At 51.4% G+C, this 18,111-nt stretch overlaps 1 protein-coding gene across 1 annotated transcript in view; it reads left to right on the plus strand.

Annotated features, from left to right (window-relative positions):
- The first annotated feature begins 1,131 nt into the window (after positions 1–1,131).
- The window catches only part of CPLX2 (complexin 2), a 91,263-nt gene continuing 74,283 nt past the window's right edge, over positions 1,132–18,111 (plus strand). Inside the window, exon 1 of the mRNA XM_004449003.5 lies at positions 1,132–1,708. The gene's annotated coding sequence lies outside the window, so the exon portion shown is untranslated. The remainder of the gene's footprint in view (positions 1,709–18,111) is intronic.

An 18,111-nucleotide genomic window follows, 5' to 3' on the forward strand; every position in this document is an offset into this window, starting at 1 on the left:
GGGGAAAGCCAAGGATAAGCAAGTAAACACATACATAAAATAATTTCAGAGAGTAATAAGAAAAATGAAACAGACAATGTTATAGAGTAATTGGGAGAGCAAACAGGAGATAGGGTGGCCAGAGAAAATCTCTTTGAGGAGGTGACATCTGAACTGAAATGCAAATGACAAGAAAGATCAATCATGCAAAGACTGAGGGGATGAAGGTTCTGTGCCAGCGGTTCTTAACCAGGGGTCCATGGACCCCAAAGGGGTCTGTGGAAAGATTTCAGGGCGCCCAAGCTTGAATTGAAAATTCAGAAAGACATTATTCTTGTGAGGACGTGTTGGTGCGGGTGAGGTACATTGATTAAATAATACACAGTGCAGTGTGGACTTAGCAAGGAGTCCATGGTTTTCACTTGACTGGCAAAGGGGTCCATGGAATGAACAACGTTAAGAACCCCTGATCTAAGCAAAGAAAACAGCACATTTTGGGGATAGCAGCTTGTTACAAATGGAGGTCACTCTAGGTGGAGTCACTGAGTCAGCGGAGCGTAAGTGACGATGAGGTGGAGGGTTAGTCAGGCATGCACCCCTGTGATACAAATACAGAACTCAAATGAGCAATAACATGAAGAAAAGGAAGTTTGACTTCTGCTTCTCATCTGTGCATTCATTCAGCAGACATCATTCAACACCTATTGTGTCAGTCATTGCGCTAGGAGATGGAGATACAGGGAATAATAAAAATACGAGCCTGGTAACTGAGACTATAAATGCTTAAGTAATTATATTAATAATACAAAGTGATAAGAAGTCTAGCAGAAGGAAGTAAAGGGCTGTGGGAGCCCAGAAGGAGTGACTGATTTTGCCTAGGTGTCAGGGAAATTCTCATTGAGATGGGGGACATTTTTACCTGCAGTGGAAGTATAATTAATAAGAGGGCAGAATGTGCCAGCCTAAGAAAACAGCACGTGCTAAGGCACTGGGGTGAGCCTGTTCAGAATGGGTGCTCATCTGTTAGGGCAAGAACACAGCCAAGAAAGGGAGGCCCTGGTCTTGCTGGTGAAGGACCTTAAATGCCACATCAAAGAGTTTTGCATTTTATCATACACACGTACACATGTACCTGCACACACACATGCATATATACATGAGGTTTAGAAAGAGCTCTCTGGGGGCATGGTAGGTGATGGTCTGGGGTGAGAAAGGAGAGGCTCTTAGACCAGTGAGTGGGGTTTGCGTGAGAGCAAGTTCAAGACCTGCATTTGGTTATTGGTCACAGAAAAGCAGAAATGACGAGGAAGGGAGAGATATTTCCAAGGCAGGACCCCGTCGTGGCAGACCCTTAAGTCCTTCAAACTTCGGTGCACAACTACCTGTGTGGGGAACTCCACCATGTCTCCCTCTTGGTTTCACAGCCAACTCAGCGGGCGCCCTCTCTCGTCCCTGCCGTCAGCCCCCGCCTCCTTTCTCTGGAAGCTTGGGTCCCCCTAGGAGCGGGTCTGCCCTTGGGGGAGGCCTCTCGGCTCTGTGCCCTGCAGCTCGGCTGACATTTCGGGACGGCAGGAAAGGGGGTTCGGCGCCCCCCGCGCGCACATGTGTTAGCCCAGGCAGGAGGGAGCGCCTTGGCGGAGGAGTCAAGGAAGAGGGGGAGGAAGAGGCGCGCCAGAATCTCGGTCCCGGGCGCCCTGGTCGGCCGCGGAGGAGCTGCAGCCTCCAACAGGTTCGTACCCCGCGCGCTCGCTCTCCGTGGCTGAGCCGCCACCTCCTCCGCGGGAGCCGGTTCGCGGGAGAGACCCTAGCCGCAGGCCCCGCGCCCGGAGCTCGCCGAAGGCGGCTCGCTCCGGCCCGCGGTCGCTCTCCCGCCGCTCTCAGCCGCCGCCGGCTCTTCCGGGGCGCGGCGGAGGGCGCGCCGCGCGCCTTCCCTCTTCAGCACCACCGCGGGGGACAGCTCCCGCGGCCGGCGGGCTTCGAGCCCCGTGTCAGCACCGCGGAGGCGGACAGCTGCCGCCCGGCGGGCTCGCGTCCCGGTTCCGGGCTGGTTCGGTGCCGCGGCAGCCGAGGACGGTCCTCGCCCCCCGGGCTCCGCGTCAGCGCCGCGGCGGCGGGTGGCTCTTGCCGGCCGCCAGCATCCCCGCGAGCCCGGAACAAAGCCGAGCGCCTGGGGCCTCCCGCGTTTCTTGGGGGGGTGATGGTTGCCTCGATCGGGGGACTCCGGCTTCGCCTGGAGCAGTGTCCGGGGCGGGCCTGGGGAGGGGGTGTCGGCCTAGTGACCACCGCGCGTCTCCGGTCTGGGTCTGTGGTTCGCCAAGGCCTGGCTGTGCAATGGCGGGTCCCAGCTGGGAGTCGGGAGGAGGCTGGCAGGAGGGACAGGCACGGGGGTCCCGTTGGACCGGGCTGGGCCTCAGCGGAGCCCCCGGCTGCGAGGAAGGCGTGCGCCGCCCCCTCCCCCGTGCAGACAGCCCACCCCTCGCTCGGAGCGTGGACTTGGGAGAGCCCGACGCCGATCCCCGCGGCTGGCAGCTGCAGTCGCCGACGCTGGCTGTCCCCGGAACATCCCTAGAAAGTGTGAGGCTGAGTTTCCGTGGGGGGAGGCGGCCGAGAAACCGCGGGGAAGCCGCGCTACCCGGCCAGCTGCACGCTCCCCCTCCCTCGGCCCAGGGTTCCGCCCCCATCTCCGGAGAAATCCCAGCCGCCGGGAGGACGGGGGGAGGGGGTCCCGCCAGGCGGCTGTGAACGGGGCTTGGCCCTGGGAGGTTTGCGAGGAGCAAGGAAAGAGGTTGAGGAAGAGTGGGACGCTGGGAGGTTCCCAGAGAGAAAGCCAGTTGAGCGGCAGGAAACGCTGGCAAGGTTTTCTCTGAAAGCCGAAACGGGGAGGGCCCTCGGATCACGTGAGCCTCTCCCTCACTGCTGATCTATCTCACACGGACGAGCAGGCCTAGGGGCAGAGGCGATTTGCTCAAGGTCACTCAGCAATTTACTAGCTGAGTTGGACCTAAAACCCAGGCTCTGAACTCCTGGGCCTGCTGGGGAACGTTCACAGAGCAGAGTCCATTGAAATCCCAGATGCAGTGACGCAAAGAAGACAAAGCTTCCTCAATGAGGGAAAGAGAAGAGCAGAGTTGAGGGAAAGAGAAGAGCAGGGTTGTTTCCATTCTGAGGCCAAATCTCAGCTCTCTCACTTACTGGCATGTGACCTTGGACGAGTGCCCTTCTGAGACAGTTCCTTCAGCTGTAAAGGGGGATTATAAGGTTCACCATACCCGCTTACGGCAAGGATTTCATGCCGTGTGCTATGTAAGGAGCATGAGGCAGCGTCTGGCACACAGGAAGTACTCAGGAAAAAGAAAAGGTAGCTCCCATTACTGCTGTTATATCGCCTATAGGTGTGTGCTGAGGATCTATTGTGTGTCAGCACCGAACTATGCACTTGGGAGACGAGACGTGTCCTGAGGAGGTCACAGACCAGCAGAGGGTGCAGAAAAGAAAACAGTTGCAGTAAGACACGACAAGTGCTGCAACAGAGTTGTGTGCAAGAGGCTGTGCGATCTCAGAGGCAGGAGTGATTAAGTGTGGAGAAAGAGGAGGAAGAGTACCTCGGCCGATGGAACTGTGCGTAAAGGCCTAGAGGTGTGAAAATCACAGCCACCAGTGCTGCCCCTGTGCCCGAAGGTACCCAGGATGCGCACTGTGAAATGAGAGTTTAGAGAAAGGCCAGAGCCAGTCTCCAAAGGCCCTTGTTACGGAATATTTTAAACACATTAAAAATGGAAAGAATAGTATAATAACCCCTCTCCCCCACTTACCCGTAATCCAGCTCCAACAGTCGGCCAATCTTGCCATACCCACACCCACTCTCATTACACACACACGCACACTGAATTATTTTCAAGTAAATCCAAGACAACATGTCATTTCCCATAGAAGGATTTTAACATCAATAACGTCTCTTGCCATTCAGATGCTCTATCACCTTGGAAGTCACCAATTCAAATCATGAATTGGTAACTTTCCACCAAGATTTTTCCTGAGCATTTCTATCCTTAGCAGAATGTTTTGAGGCATCAGCCACATACACTGGTGGTAAGCCACCTGCATTAGAATAAACTGTTTCAGAAAAAATAGAAACAAAAAAACAAAGGGTACATCAAGCCTCAACCAGGCTAGAATCATGTCCACCATCTCCACTGTGCCACTGGCCGGTGATCACATGCAAGACTGAACCCTGGAGAGAAAAATGTGAGCGCATTCTTTCCAAAGTCATCTGACTATGAGCTCCTAAAGATAGTAGGTTTGAAGTGAAGGACATCATCCAAAACCCAACAGCCACGTTTCACAAACGGGGAAGACGGGAGAAATGTATACAAAGCTCCCCAGTGCTGCATTCTTTGCACCGTTTTGCCTGCAAGATTAGGTCTTAGAGTTTCTCAGCCCTTAAGTTTGGAATTCCATTTCCTCCCCCAGCTCAGAGAAGATGGAGAGAGGAGGGGGCAGTGGGGCAAACAACTTCCTCAAGAGGTTCTCAAGGGGATGACAATGTATGACAGTTGATCTCTGAGACCCCTGAGCAAATTTCCCTCCCAAATCCTTCTGAAGTCAGTTGACTGTGGCGGACCTCCCTTCAGGCCCCTGGGCTAATCTCCTGGCCCGCCTGTTGGTTCTCATCACCAGAGGGCTCTGCCGTCAGACGCTAGACCTCGGTTCTGTATATTTTTGCCAGTCTTGTTTACTCAGCCACATGCACGTGGAACTTCCTTTTTCCCGTTTGCCCTGAATTTGGCTGCACATCTCTCTCGGCTGCAGGGCATAACTCCTTCAGTGAGTAGTGTTTAGCCAGGCCCTGTCAGGACTCAGAGTTCTTGTGCCTTTTTGGAGCATAAATCTCTCTGGCTACTGATGAAATGTGACAGCCATTGGTGGGGGGTCGGGGGGGGGGGGGTGGCGAAGATGTCCCAATTAGGCTCCGGGCGCCTCACAAATCAGCATTTTCACATTTCAGGGACGCCCTTTCCTGAACAACAAAGAGGGCAGTGTCACAAATTTCCCCAAATCTTCAGTGGACAAGTGAGAGCTCGTGTAAGAAGCTCTGGGCATCCCTGGTGAAGGGAAGCAGGAGAGGGTGGCCAACAAAATCGCCTTCCTCAGGGGAGGATAGTTGCAGAGAAGACCTAAGAAGGTGATGAAGACAGTGAGTTTCACCTTGCGACGTTACCCCAGCTATCCACCTGTGCTGACACCTATTTAGAAGTATTAAATTGTCTGGGCGAGTTGAACGGAGGATCTTATAGGGACTTTCCCTCTAGATTCATTCATTAAGTGGTTACTCTGAGCCAGGCTCTGTCCCAGGTACTGGTGACACAGCAGAACAAGGCACCCCTGGCCCCTGCTCTCACAGTAAACACACTCATTTATATCAATTCAAAAGTAAGGAGGAAGGGAGCAGATGTAGCTCAAGGGGTTGAGCACCTGCTTCCCACATACGAGGTCCCAGGTTCGATCCCCGGTACCTCCTAAAAACAGAACAAACAGACGATAAAACCAACTCTCACTGGGGAGTGGATGTAGCTCAGTGGTTGAGTGCCTGCTTCCCATGTATGAGGTCACAGGTTCAATCCCCAGTACCTCCTAAAAAAAAAAAAAGTAAGCAGGAAAATAATTTAAGCATACTAAGAGGACTGGAAAGTTCTGTCTGATGAAACTGAGGTCTGAATAAGGATTCAGTCATGGGAGGACATGGAGCAGAACATTCCAGGAAGAGGAAATAGCTCTGGCCCAGACGCAACTGCATGCCCAGACTGTTTGTGGAGAGGCAGGAGGCCAGAGTGGTGGGAGCAGAATGAGCGAGGGAGAGAATCGTGGCCCCTGAGGTCAGGGAGCGAGGAGGCACCAATTTGTGCAGGGTCTTTAGGCCATGGTCAGGATTTGGAATTTTCTTCTAAATGCAATGGATGGTCACTGGATGGTTTTGAGCAGGGGAGTGATAAAAACCGGTTTTGTTTTGTTTTGCTTAAAGATGCTTCTGGCTGCCTTGTAGAGAATGGATGATAAAGGGATTCTTAGAAGGAGGCAGAAAGAGTAAGACACAGCTTCCTCTGTCTCCACCGTGAGGTACTTAGAGTCTGCCAGAGGAGACAAGATACGTACAAGCGTAACAGCGACCCGCGGTCAGGGCTGCCGTGGTGAAGGGGTGTGAAATGAATTGTGGGAACACAGAGAGCAAAGAAGTAATTCAACCTGGAGCAGCAAGGAAGGCCTCCTGGAGGTAGCAATGTGGAAAATGTTGAGCCGAACCTGGAAAATGAGAATAGTAGGGTGCGTGCTCTGGATATGCAAAGAGGCAGTACACTGTAGCAGTGCAGTACGTGGACCCGGAGCCAGGATGCCTGGGCTCAAATTCCAGTGGTTTTGTGGATGTGGGCAAACTACTTACTTCTCCGTGCCTTGATTTCCTCATCTTTACAAAGACGGTGAGAACGACAATACTTATTCCTTGGGGTTTCTGTGAGGATTAAACAAGTTAGAATTTGTGACGTGCCGAGACAGTGTCTGGCATTTAGAAAGTGCCATACAAGTGCTGGTTAAATAAAAATAGAAGATGTAGGCTGGAGTCCACGCTCAGGGGCCTTGAATATCAGGCAAAGATGCTCGCCTCTTCTCTGTAAGCAATGGGACCATCAAAGGTTTTTAAACAGGGGTTGGGGAAAGAGAGTAAGATCAAACCCAAAGGCCCAGAGAGGGGAAGGAATTTATCCAAAGTCACATAGCCAGACCCGGCAGGAATTTCTAGTCATCCGTCTCTCTTACTTGTCCAATACCTATTTAGGGGCAGGGACCATGTAAGTTTTGTGTTTTTTTTAAGATTTATTTTTTTGTTTCTCTCCCCTTCTCACTCCCCACCCCCACCCCATTGTCTGCTCTCTTGTGTCCATTCACTGTGTGTTCTTCTGTGTCTGCTTGTATTCTTGTCAGTGGCACTGGGCATCTGTGTCTCTTTTTGTTGCGTCATTTGGTGCATCAGCTCTCCATATGTGCGGCGCCACTCCTGGGTAGGCTGTGTTTTATTGTGCAGGGCAGCTCTCCTTACGGGGCGCATTCCTTGCACGTGGGGCTCCCCTACATGGGGGCCATCCCTGCGTGGCACGGCACTCCTTGCGCACATGAGCGCTGAGCGTGGGCCAGCTCACCACATGGACCAGGAGGCCCTGGGTTCGAACCGTGGACCTTCTATGTGGTAGGCGGACACCCTATCAGTTGAGCCACAACCGCTTCCCCCATGTAAGTTTTGTTCCTTCATTATATCCTCAGGGTCTAGAAGTGTGCCCAGGGGATTCTCTGAATCTATTAATATTTTTGGACAACAGTGAAGAATCATATGGGGCAGGAAAAGCCAGAAACCTTTAATCCTCGAGGAGATCAGCTAGGCCTGCGTTTTGTAGAGCAGAGAAAACACCCTTAGGAAAATGGTCCGAACTTCTCCAGGTGTTGGCTTGGGGGGCCTCAAGCCCTTGCAAACCCCAGCTTCTCCTGTGACTGAAGTCACCACTACCCATGCCCCCTGAGACTCTCCGCAAGCAGTAAGCTCTGCTGCCTACGGTTCAGAAGTTAATCTTAGTAAAGTGCCTGGAAGGTGAAAAATGTTCCCCAGACAGTCAGGGTGGTAATTGCCAATGTGTTGAAAATGTATCTCTACATTTGCAAGAGGCAGGCCTTTGTGTTCCGCAAAAATCAGCCATTAGAATTCCTGTCACTGACTCGTCAGGAAGCTGTGACAACCAGACGGGCAAGTAGGGTCTTGCGGTTCAAGCAGCAGATGGCAAGAGACTCAGCAGCTCTGGCTCCAGCTTTCACATTGCTGAAAGCTTACTCAGAGCAGGGCAGAGGGCCAGGCGCTTCTCCAAACAGGAGAGAATCCCAGCCCCTGCCCCGCCGGCTGCAGAGCTTGGGCCAGTCCCATCATTTCTTTGAACTTCAATTTCACCATCTGTAAAATGGGGGCAAATATTGCTGGCACCAGGGGTTCGTTCTGAGGACTAAGTGCTCACTAACGTGCTTTTTTTTTTTTTTTTTGTCTTTATTTATTTTTTTAATGTTATAGTAAAAAAATATGAGGTCCCCATATACCACCCACTCCCCTCACCCCCCTCCTCCCCCCATAACAACAACCTCCTCCATCATCATGAGACATTCATTGCACTTGGTGAATACATCTCTGAGCACCGCTGTACCTCATGGTCAATGGCCCACACCATAGCCCACACTCACCCACAGCCCACCCAGTAGGCCATGGGAGGACATACAATGTCCAGTAACTATCCCTGCAGCACCACCCAGGACAACTCCAACCCCCGAAAATGCCCCCACATCACATCTCTTCCTCCCACTCCCTACCCCCAGCAGCCACCATGGCCACTTTCTCCACACCAAGGCCACATTTTCTTCAATTACTAATCACAATAGTTCATGAACAGAATATCAGTAAGTCCATTCTAATCCATACTCTATTCCTCCATCCTGTGGACCTTAGAATGGTTGTGTCCACTCCACATCTATGTCAAGAGGGGGCTTAGGTTCCACATGGATGAAGGATGCAATTCTCCTGCTTTCAGTTGTAGGCATTCTTGGCTCCCTTGTGTGGTGGTTGACCTTCTTCACCTCTATGTTAGATGAGTGGGGTAAGTCCAATAAACCAGAGTGTAGGGGTTGCAAGTCTGTTGAGGCTCAGGGCTTGGCTATCACATGGTCAGTCCAGAGATTCAGGCCCCCTGGGTATACACTAAACCCCAGCATCAACTACAGTTTCGGTAAAAGTAACAGGACAGGCTTGTGGACAAAGATCACATTTACGTCCAGCTCCATCCCACAGAAACACAAACTCCAAAGTAGGGCCAAATGACATGACACTGAACTCCATCTGCCATGACCACAGAACCTGTGGGTCTCTGTAGCCCTCAGAAGAACCAGTACCTGGGGTTTTATCTACTTTATCTGTCTCTGGGATTCTACTCAGGTGTGCATTAGGACAACCCCTCTGATAACCTCCCGGCTCTTTTTGGAGACTCATAACCACATAAACTCATTTGTCCTTTCCATTTCCCCCTTTTATTCAGGCCAAAAAGCATTTTTAACTCCTGGTATTATATGTAGACTGAGATATTCTGCTGGTCCAAGTTGACCCTTTTATAAAAGGTCATTTTCTAGTTACATCATCAGCTGGTACTTGGTAGCAATCTCTCGGTGCCAGGGAGGCTAATCCCCAGGAGTCATGTCCCACACTGGGGGGAAGGAAACACATTTACATGCTGAGTTTAGCTTCAAGACTGGCCACGTTTGAGCAACATGGAGGCTCTCAGGAGGTAACTCTTAGGCACCCTGCAGCTCTAGACCTTGTTCTTATTTCAGGTGCACAGGCTTATAATCATAGTCATTAGTATCAAGGGCTCATTGTTGGACCTTCCTTCTCTTTTGGTCTTTGCCATTGCACTTGGGGGATTGTTGCTGCTCCTTTAGGGACTGTAATAGAGCTCCCCTGGCTAGGAACTCAGCACTCCCTCAGTTGTAGTTTTTAACAAACATGCTTTTGATGCTGACAATAATCCCATGGGGTTAGGGTTGTCATCCCATTCCGCAAAGGTGGAAATCAAAGTCTAGGGAAATGGTTCATCAATTTATCAATACTCCCTGAGCATCTATTACAGGCCAGGAGCTGGTGAGACAATGAAGAATAAAGAAGATGCAGCCCATGCCCTCGCAGAGCTAACGTTCTAATGAGGAAAGCAGAAAATGAGCAAATGGACAAATAGAATGTCTTCACCAAGTTGTATAAGTGCTAGGAAGGAATTACAAGAAGGGGATATGTTAAGAAGGACAGGGGCCCTTTCCAAGAAGTGGCCAGGGGAGCCTGCAAGGAGGAGGCATTTAGGCTGAGATGAAAAGAAAACAGCCCTAGGACAAGCATCCAGGCAGAAGGAGCAGAATGTGCAAAGGTCCTGGGTTGGTAAAGTGTCTGAAAGGGTCGCAGGGCAGAATGAAGGTCTGTGTGGCTGAAACCAAGTGAGTGAGGGGGTGAGTGAGAGAAGACAAGGGCCGAGAGATTGACAAGGGCCAGGTCAGGCAGGCCATGAAGGCTTTTGCAGGAGCAGCTTTGTGAAGCAGAGGGGTGGCCTAATCTAAATTGCAGTTAGGTCAGTTCCCCGCCTGGTAAGGGGCTAAGTGAGATGATGCCCACATCAGAGTGAACCCCAGGACCCTCCTTCGGGCCCTCCGGCCCCGCGGCCATCTCTAAAGCAGGTCAGCCAAAGGGCAGACGCAGCGATGCATCTGCAGGATTCCCCTGCTGGGAAATAAATCCATTGGCCAGCCGGGCTGCCGGTGGGCACCGCAGCGCCTCGCAGGCAGCATCCTAATGCCTCGGGCCTGGGAGGGGAGGGAGGAGATGAAAGGCTGGGACTGGGGGGAGGCGAGAGAGAGTGGCATTGGCCTCGGACACAGAATTGAAGGGGGTGCTAAGAAGCGCAGTAATCCAGATAAATAATATTTTATGCACTCCATATCTATATATTTAAAACGGCAAAGGAATCCGTGACAAATAAATAGCAACATATTCAATACAGACCCAGTCCGACAGAGCCAGGATCAGGAGAAGGCAAGCGCGGGTAGGCGCTAGTCCTGGCCTGAGGGCGCTCAGCCACCGGCCAGCCCACCGGCCAGCATCCCTCTGCTTTTGCTCCTGGGCAAACTGGAAGGGAGATGCCAAGCTGAGTGGGGACCGCTGCTTGGCCCGGCCGTGGAGACGGAAGCCCAGAGCGGAAACCGCACGGCAAGGCGGTGACGGGCCGGCACCCCCTGGGCCCGGAGGTGTCAGGCAGGCCGGGGTTCAAACCCACCCCCTGCTGTAGGCTGAGGCCCTGAAGAAGTTACATTGTCCCTCAAGCCTCAGTTTCCCCATCTCTGCCCCAGGACGAATAAAACATCACCTACAGGATTCAGCAAGCGGACTTCTGAAGCCCACTAGCTCCTCGCTCCTCACAGCTTGGTCCACAGCAGCAGTGACCCACGGCAGCTGACGAGAAATGCAGAATCTCAGGCAGAACCCCTGCACCAGCACCTGTGCTCTAACCAGACCTCCCGGTTTCTGACACGCATTTTAAAGCCTGAGAGTCTTCCCCTCCGCAGGCCTCAGGTTCTCTTTTCTGTAAAATTAGGAGGTTGGCCAAGGTCATCCCTAACGTCTGATATTGTCTTACTCCATTGTCAACCTCGGTCATTTCTCGGGACATAAAAAATAATAAATGTTAGCGCTCCTTCCCTGCCCACCACACTCTCCGTTAGATTCTGACTTCAGGCTAGAGGAAAAACCCTAGATGCAGAGAAGAGACCTGAGGTCGCCACCTCATTAAAATTTAAGCGCTCAAGTTTTTTTTAAAATCAATTTTATTGATACATATTAATAAAACATACAAGCCATCCAAAGTGTACAATCAATGGTGTTTGGCATCATCACACAGATGTGCATTCATCACTTCAGTCATTATTCGAGCATTTTCATTACTCCTCTAATAATAATAATACACAAAAAAACAGACAATTTTTTAAAAAGCTCTATCCCTTAATAATCACTTCTCAATCTCTCTATCCTTTCCCTGCCATACATAGCTGCTATTCTGTTTCTCTCTCTCTCATTTATTTTTATTTATATTTTGTATAGATGGAGTCAAACAATATATAGTACCTTTTGTCTAGTGTCTTTCACTTAGTATATATCCTTTTTTTTTACTCTTAATGGAAGATTATTAATATATTGCTATACTTTACTGCCCATAGTTTACTTTGGTTGTGTTTTTACCTGATCTTAATATCCTGCAACTTTAACATATATGTTTTCCGTTTCAAAGAAAAAGTCTTATATATGCAATATTACCCAAACTCATATTTCACATGAGTTTTCACTATGCTATACAGTCCCATTTACATTGTTTAGCTTTCTTTCTAGTAACATACACAACCTTTGACTTTCCCTTTCAACTACTGTCATACCCATATATTAACACTGCTAGTTAACAAACACTATGATGTGTAAAAGCTCAAGTTTTGAAGCCAGGGAGTCTGGCTGAGCCCTTCCTTTACTTAGCCATAGAGGGCCTCTATGTTTTCATCTGGAAATAACAATTGCAGGTACCTCATATGATTGTTATGAGGATAAAATAGGAAAATAAGAGTAAAACAATTTAGCACAATGCTTGGAACATAATAAGTGTTCAATAAATGTTTCTTGTGGTTGTTGTTGATGATGGCGGTAGGCCGATGATTTTTTACCAGTCACAGCCCATGTGATAAATAACATGAAATAGGCAACAATTTGTATGGCTCTTTGCCATTTATAAAGTACTTCAGTTTTTACCATTTCAGCTGACTCTCATAGCATCCCTTTGGGTTAGGTAGTATTACTACAAGATGCACCCATTTTTACAGATGCAAAGTCTAGGCTCAGAAAGGTGAGATGGCTTGTACATGTTAACCAGGATTTAAATTCCTGGAGTCTAACACCAAAATCCTTGCAGCAGCAGAGCCTCCAATCAATAGCCAAGATCAAAGATGGAATAAGACGATATTAGACTTTAGGGATGACCTTGTCCAACCTCCTCATTTTACAGAAGGGGCAACTGAGGCTCACGGAGGGGAAGAGAACTTCTCAAGGTCACTCAGAAAGAGAATGTCAGCATTGAAGTCTAAACCCAGCCCTCCAGGCTCCCGGTCCAAAGTCGTTCCCCTTGTCCACCGCCACCGCCCTCTTCAAATCGGCCGGCTGCCCACCTGATGAGCCAGGGGAGCGGGCTGCAGTGTGTCCCTCGGCTGGTCTCCGGGATGGGTCCAGTGGGAATCTGGGAAGTGTGCCAGCTCCTCCTTGCCTCCCAGCCTGATCGAGGAGGAGCGGGCAGAAGTGGGCGTTGCCAAGGTGAGAGCTGCGAGGTTGCTAGGACACAGTTTGGGAACAGCCAGGGGGCAGAGGAGGCCTTTGCTGGGGCGGGCTACGCAGCGCCCAGGACCTCCCTGGTGACGTTCTCGGGAGTTGGGGGAGCGCCTCCAGCTGCACAGGCTGGGTCAGGACGCAGCCGACAGCAAGGCGGGCTCTCCCAGGCTCTCCCATCTCACCCTGCCTCAAGGCCCCCAAAGTCAGGAGGCTGGGAGCATGATTTTCTCTTAACCCCACAACCCAGCAGGAGCCTGCTGCCTACCCCTCCCATCCTTGCTATTTGTGATCCTCCCTTAGAAGGGGCTCCCCGCCTCCCCACCGTCATTCTCATCCTCCGTGCTCTAGCACAAATCTGACCCTTGCAGTGGCTCTCCATCACCCTCAGGTGAAGTCCAAGGCCCTCTAAGGTGTCTCATAAACTTGCCCAGCAATCTCTTAGCCTCGCCTTTTGCCTCAAGGCTCCAGCCCAGCCAAATTCCCCAGAGTCCCCTGAGGGTCCCACGTTTCCTCTTCCCTCATTCCTTTGCAGAGGCTGTTCCTTCCACAGAGCCCTTCCTGCTCCCTATTCATTCAGCCTCCTCTAACCTCAGCCAGCACCTCACCTTCCCAGAGAAGCCCTTCCTGACTCCCCTTGCAGAGTGAGGCACCTTGGACAAGCCTTTAGAGCAGGTGGCAGGTTCTATTTTAATTATCTGCTGGCATGTTTCTGTCCCTATTAGACCGTGAACTTTTTACATCTCCCTCCTAGAGTAAGATGAGAGACCTGAGTTCCAGCAGTGGCTCCATATTTGATTCCTCTGTGATCAAGACCTCTCTGGACCTCTGTATCTTCCTTTATGCAATGGGGCTTTTAACCTTGGACTTGCCAAGATAGGGGGAGTATTAGAGATTGTGGATGGGAAAGGCTTGGCACTTAGCAGTTGTTTTCGTTTCCTGGGCTGCTCAAGCAAATAAGAGTCAGCTTAAACAATGGGCATTTATTAGCACACAGCTCAACGGTTAAGAGAAAGCCCAAACCAAGGCAGGGTCAAGGCGACGATTTCTCCCTGGAGACTCTGGCATTCTGGGGCTGGCTGCTGGCCATCCTGGGTCCTTAGCTTGTCGCATGGCAAGGTACATAGTGGTATCTCCTGTGCCTTCCCTTCTTTTCCGGTTCTTTTGATTTTAGCTTCTGGCTGCTCCCTCTGTGGCTTTTTCTCACTCTGTCTGAATTTCATTCTGGGTACAAAGGACTCCAGGAATAGGATTACGACCCAGACTGAGTGAGGCGGGCCCCGCCTTGACTGAAGTAACCTCGTCCAAAGATCCTTCTTACCGTGGGGTTCACAGCCACAGAAATGGGTGAAGTTTGAGAGCATGTTTTTCTGGGGTTCACACAGCTCCAAGCCACCACCGTAGACAAACTGAAAGTGCTGGTCACTGGCCTGCTGTTTATGTCCACACCACCAGCGCCCAGCCGCAGTGCTCACTGACGAACGTGAGCTCAGTGGCTCACTGCCCTGCGCAGTCAGACTATAATTGGTGGCCAAGGGCTCTGGAAACAGTGACGCCCTGCTCAAGTAAATCCTAATACCACTGCCATTAACACTCCTTATGCCACAGGCATCTAATCTAAGTCATCCTGACCTGCCCTCTGCCCACCCACCATTCATTCAACAAATGTTTCTTAAGCACCTACTGTGTGCCCGCTCATGTGCTAGCAGGAGGCAGATAGGATTGCACCCCCTGGCCTTTCCTTGCATCCTTCAAGGTCAGACCTGCCCCAGCTCAGCACACTGGCAGCCCTGCCCGAGGAGGGCAAGCTGCCATTTGCTCCGAGATGCCCGTTTGCCAGGCAGTCACGGCTTCCTCCCCAGCTCCTCACCCAGCCAGCCAGAAAACAGCGACCATTTGCCCCGTTTCCTATCCAGTTGCTAGTTTTAATTAGAATGCCGTCAGCACCTCTGAGAGCAGGCCGGAACAGTCACCTACTTTTCATTGATTCATTCGTTCATTCACTCCCCGGACACATGGCTCTCGCATCCTGCTAGGGTTTGAAGGTAACTGTGCCGTAAATCACAGGGATGTGGTTGAGCAGAGGGGGCCCGGTTGCTGTCCAGGGTGGGCCGGGGGATTGCCAGGTTTGGAACCGGCTGATCTCTGTCCGAATCCCTGCCCGGCCCCAACCCCACATCGCCGTGATCGGGGCCAATCTCTCCACTCCTCTGAACCTCGGATCCTACCTATGTAAATGGGCCAAAAACTATCATTTCCTGGAGCCACTGAGAGCAGGGCTGTGGTTATTGGAGGAGGAATGAATGGAGGGGAGGAGGTGGCAGGCTCAACGCAGGGCTCCCAGCAAACCCGGCAAGCCGCTTCAGCTGCCGAGGCCTTGGGGGCCAGCCAAGAGAGACCCCGGCTGCAGCAGAGGGCGAGAGACCACGCACTGTGGCTCCAGTTCCAGCGCCATGCTCACCCCTGAGTGGTCCTGAGCGAGCCGTTTCCCCTCTCTCCACCTGTGCTCTCACCCGTAAGGGGGGGATGGGCTGCTCCTTCACGCATCCCGCAGTGGGAAAGCACGTCTAAGAGACTTACAGAGCGCTGCTTCAGCCAACAAATATTTTCTGTCTACCTACTATGTGTCAGGCCTTGTGCAAGGCTTTGAAAACAAATTTGTGTAACACCCCATCCTTGCCTTAAAAGGAATGCTGAGTGTCTCCTAGGAGAAAGCAGAGGAAGGTAACTAGAATCTGAGGGGTTGCAATGCAGTAGATGTCTTCACAGACATTATCTTAGTAAACAATGACAAGCAATAATAATAATAAGCACTTCTGCAATGAGCACCTTTATAATAATAAGCACTTACCGTATGAGATTGGTGTTATTAGAAGCCGAGTTTTACAAACGAGGAAACTGAGGCTCAGAGAGATGTAAAGAATTGCCTCCGAGCCGAAATTCGAACCCAGATGTGACTGACCACAAATCCAGGCCATTGACACCAATCAGAAGTCACACCCAGAGCAAACAAAACAATCAGTGAGGTCAGCGTATGGTAAAAGTGGTGCCTCAACAAGGGAACAAAATGGGCAGCTGCTGTCAGAGGACATAGGTGAGGCGGGGGCCAGGGTTTGGGTCCAATGTCAAGCCTGGGCCCCTCCAGCCCAGCCACGTGCTGGACCAGGAAAAGCAGAGGTGGCCTCGGGAGAGGCCTGGGCATCTGGGCAAGCCATGCCCTCCCTGGGAGCTGGGGCTCAGGACACCTCCTCCCAGGAGGCTCCCATGGCCCCTCAACGCCCCCTCTCCTCCCCCAGGAAGCTGTGCCGTCTCTGAAATGCTGTCTGCTCTGCTCCTTGACTGCAGGCACCTACATCCCAGCTAGGTCAGGAAGCAAAGGTAGGGGTTCTGCCCAGGGACACACCCACCACTGGGGCCCTGACGGAGGGATCGTGAGGACATTTCCCCTCAGTGACCACCAGGCACTCCTCATTGAAGTGAGATGCATCACAATTGGCAAAGTGGTGGAGTGGGGTTATCTCGTGTTTTTCAGAGCAGCTGACAACAGAGAAGCACTTTCTTGTCTACTACCTTATCCAATGCTTCCCATCCCCTGCCCCCAAAAAAACCTTAGATGTACATTGTCATCCCCAGTTTCCAGATGAGGAAACTGAAGCTCAGAGAGGATAAAGGACTTGCCCAAGGCCTCGGTGGTAGGTGGCGAAGCCTGGATTCCAAGCTACTTTTTCTTATCTGTGCTCCGAAGTGCATCATAGGTGCTTGGTAGTCGTTTGATGAATGAATGAATGAGCGAGTGAAGGAGTGAACTGCCCAGGATCAGTGGCAGGGCAGGGCTGGCACTGGCTCTCCCGTCCCCGCCAGGACCTGGGCCCTGAGCTGCTGAACCGCAATTTCCCGTGCTAATGAACTCACCACACCCCCCACCCCAAATCTCAGGCATCTTGTTTGTGGTGACCAGAGCCCCTTCTGCCATAGGGAGGAGCAGTCAGCCCCAGCTCTTCTTCCGGGTGGTCGGCCAGGCTCGGATCGCGCACAGCGTCCACACAGCCTCTTTCCCCACCACCCACTCCCAGTCATTCAACGTGCATAGTTGTAAACTTGTTTCTTTAAATAAACAGCCTTGAGTTTCATACCAAATAATCTTTTAAGAGGAGGAACGTCTCCAGGCCACCTCGTATTTAGCATACAGTGAGCCACATATTTGCACAGAGAAACAGTGTGTGGATATAGAGATGGCTCGACCGCTATAGATCTCATTGCTCATCCAGATGGGAGCTATTTGTGGTGCTGAGTCACGAGCAGCAAACGCCACAAAGGGATTCCAGGCTGGGCTCTGAGCCCCAGCGTCGCAGACCTCCTGGCTCTGAGCCTCATCTCCATCATCTCTCATCACAAATGAGAGAGAAAGCGGCTCCCCTGGCGGTGCACGGACAGAAGGGGACATCTTGGCCACATGAAATGGAGACTTTGTCATAACCAGGTCCCATCCAAGTCATTGTCCTCGATCCAGCACTCCACCGCCTTAGAGAAGATCCAGTCCAGTTCCTTCATCGTCCTGGGGAGAAAACTTGGACCTGGAGAGAGAAGGGGCTTGGCCAGCATCGCACAGCTCATCCGTGGCAGAGCTGGGACTGGAGCTCAAGTCGGAATCCTGGTTATTGCCTCTCTCCAGATCATCTTCAGTTTCGTCTCCAGTGTCTTGGTGTTTCAGCCCCCTGAGTGTTTCCTGACTTCCAAAACCTTCGAGATGTCACTGTGCGCGTCCTTCCTTGGGCTTCTCCAAGACAGGGGCTGGGTGGCACTTTTTGTGGGTAACCGCCACGCTTAGCGCAGGACCTGAAGGCACTGGGTGCTCAATGTGTGCGTACTGTTTTATTGAGTTTTATATCAGCTCCAGCTCAGCACCAACTCCTGGAGAACCCTCATTCTCCCTTTGAAAAGGCACCCATTTTTCTCCACCCTCCCTTTCTTGTCTCCAAGCCAGTTCTCTACCCATGTAAAAATAGACTCCCTCCCACTCGCCACCCACCTCTGCCCAATTCTATAATGAATCAATTTTATTAATAGGCTTGGGGATGGAAACTTGAAAAGGCTTTCTATGAAAGTCACCCTTTATCTCCCTATATAGTTCACTCCTCAAAGAATTCTAATAAACTGGCCAG

The sequence above is a fragment of the Dasypus novemcinctus genome, chromosome 2 (genome assembly GCF_030445035.2).
Source record: "Dasypus novemcinctus isolate mDasNov1 chromosome 2, mDasNov1.1.hap2, whole genome shotgun sequence".
NCBI lineage: Eukaryota > Metazoa > Chordata > Mammalia > Cingulata > Dasypodidae > Dasypus > Dasypus novemcinctus.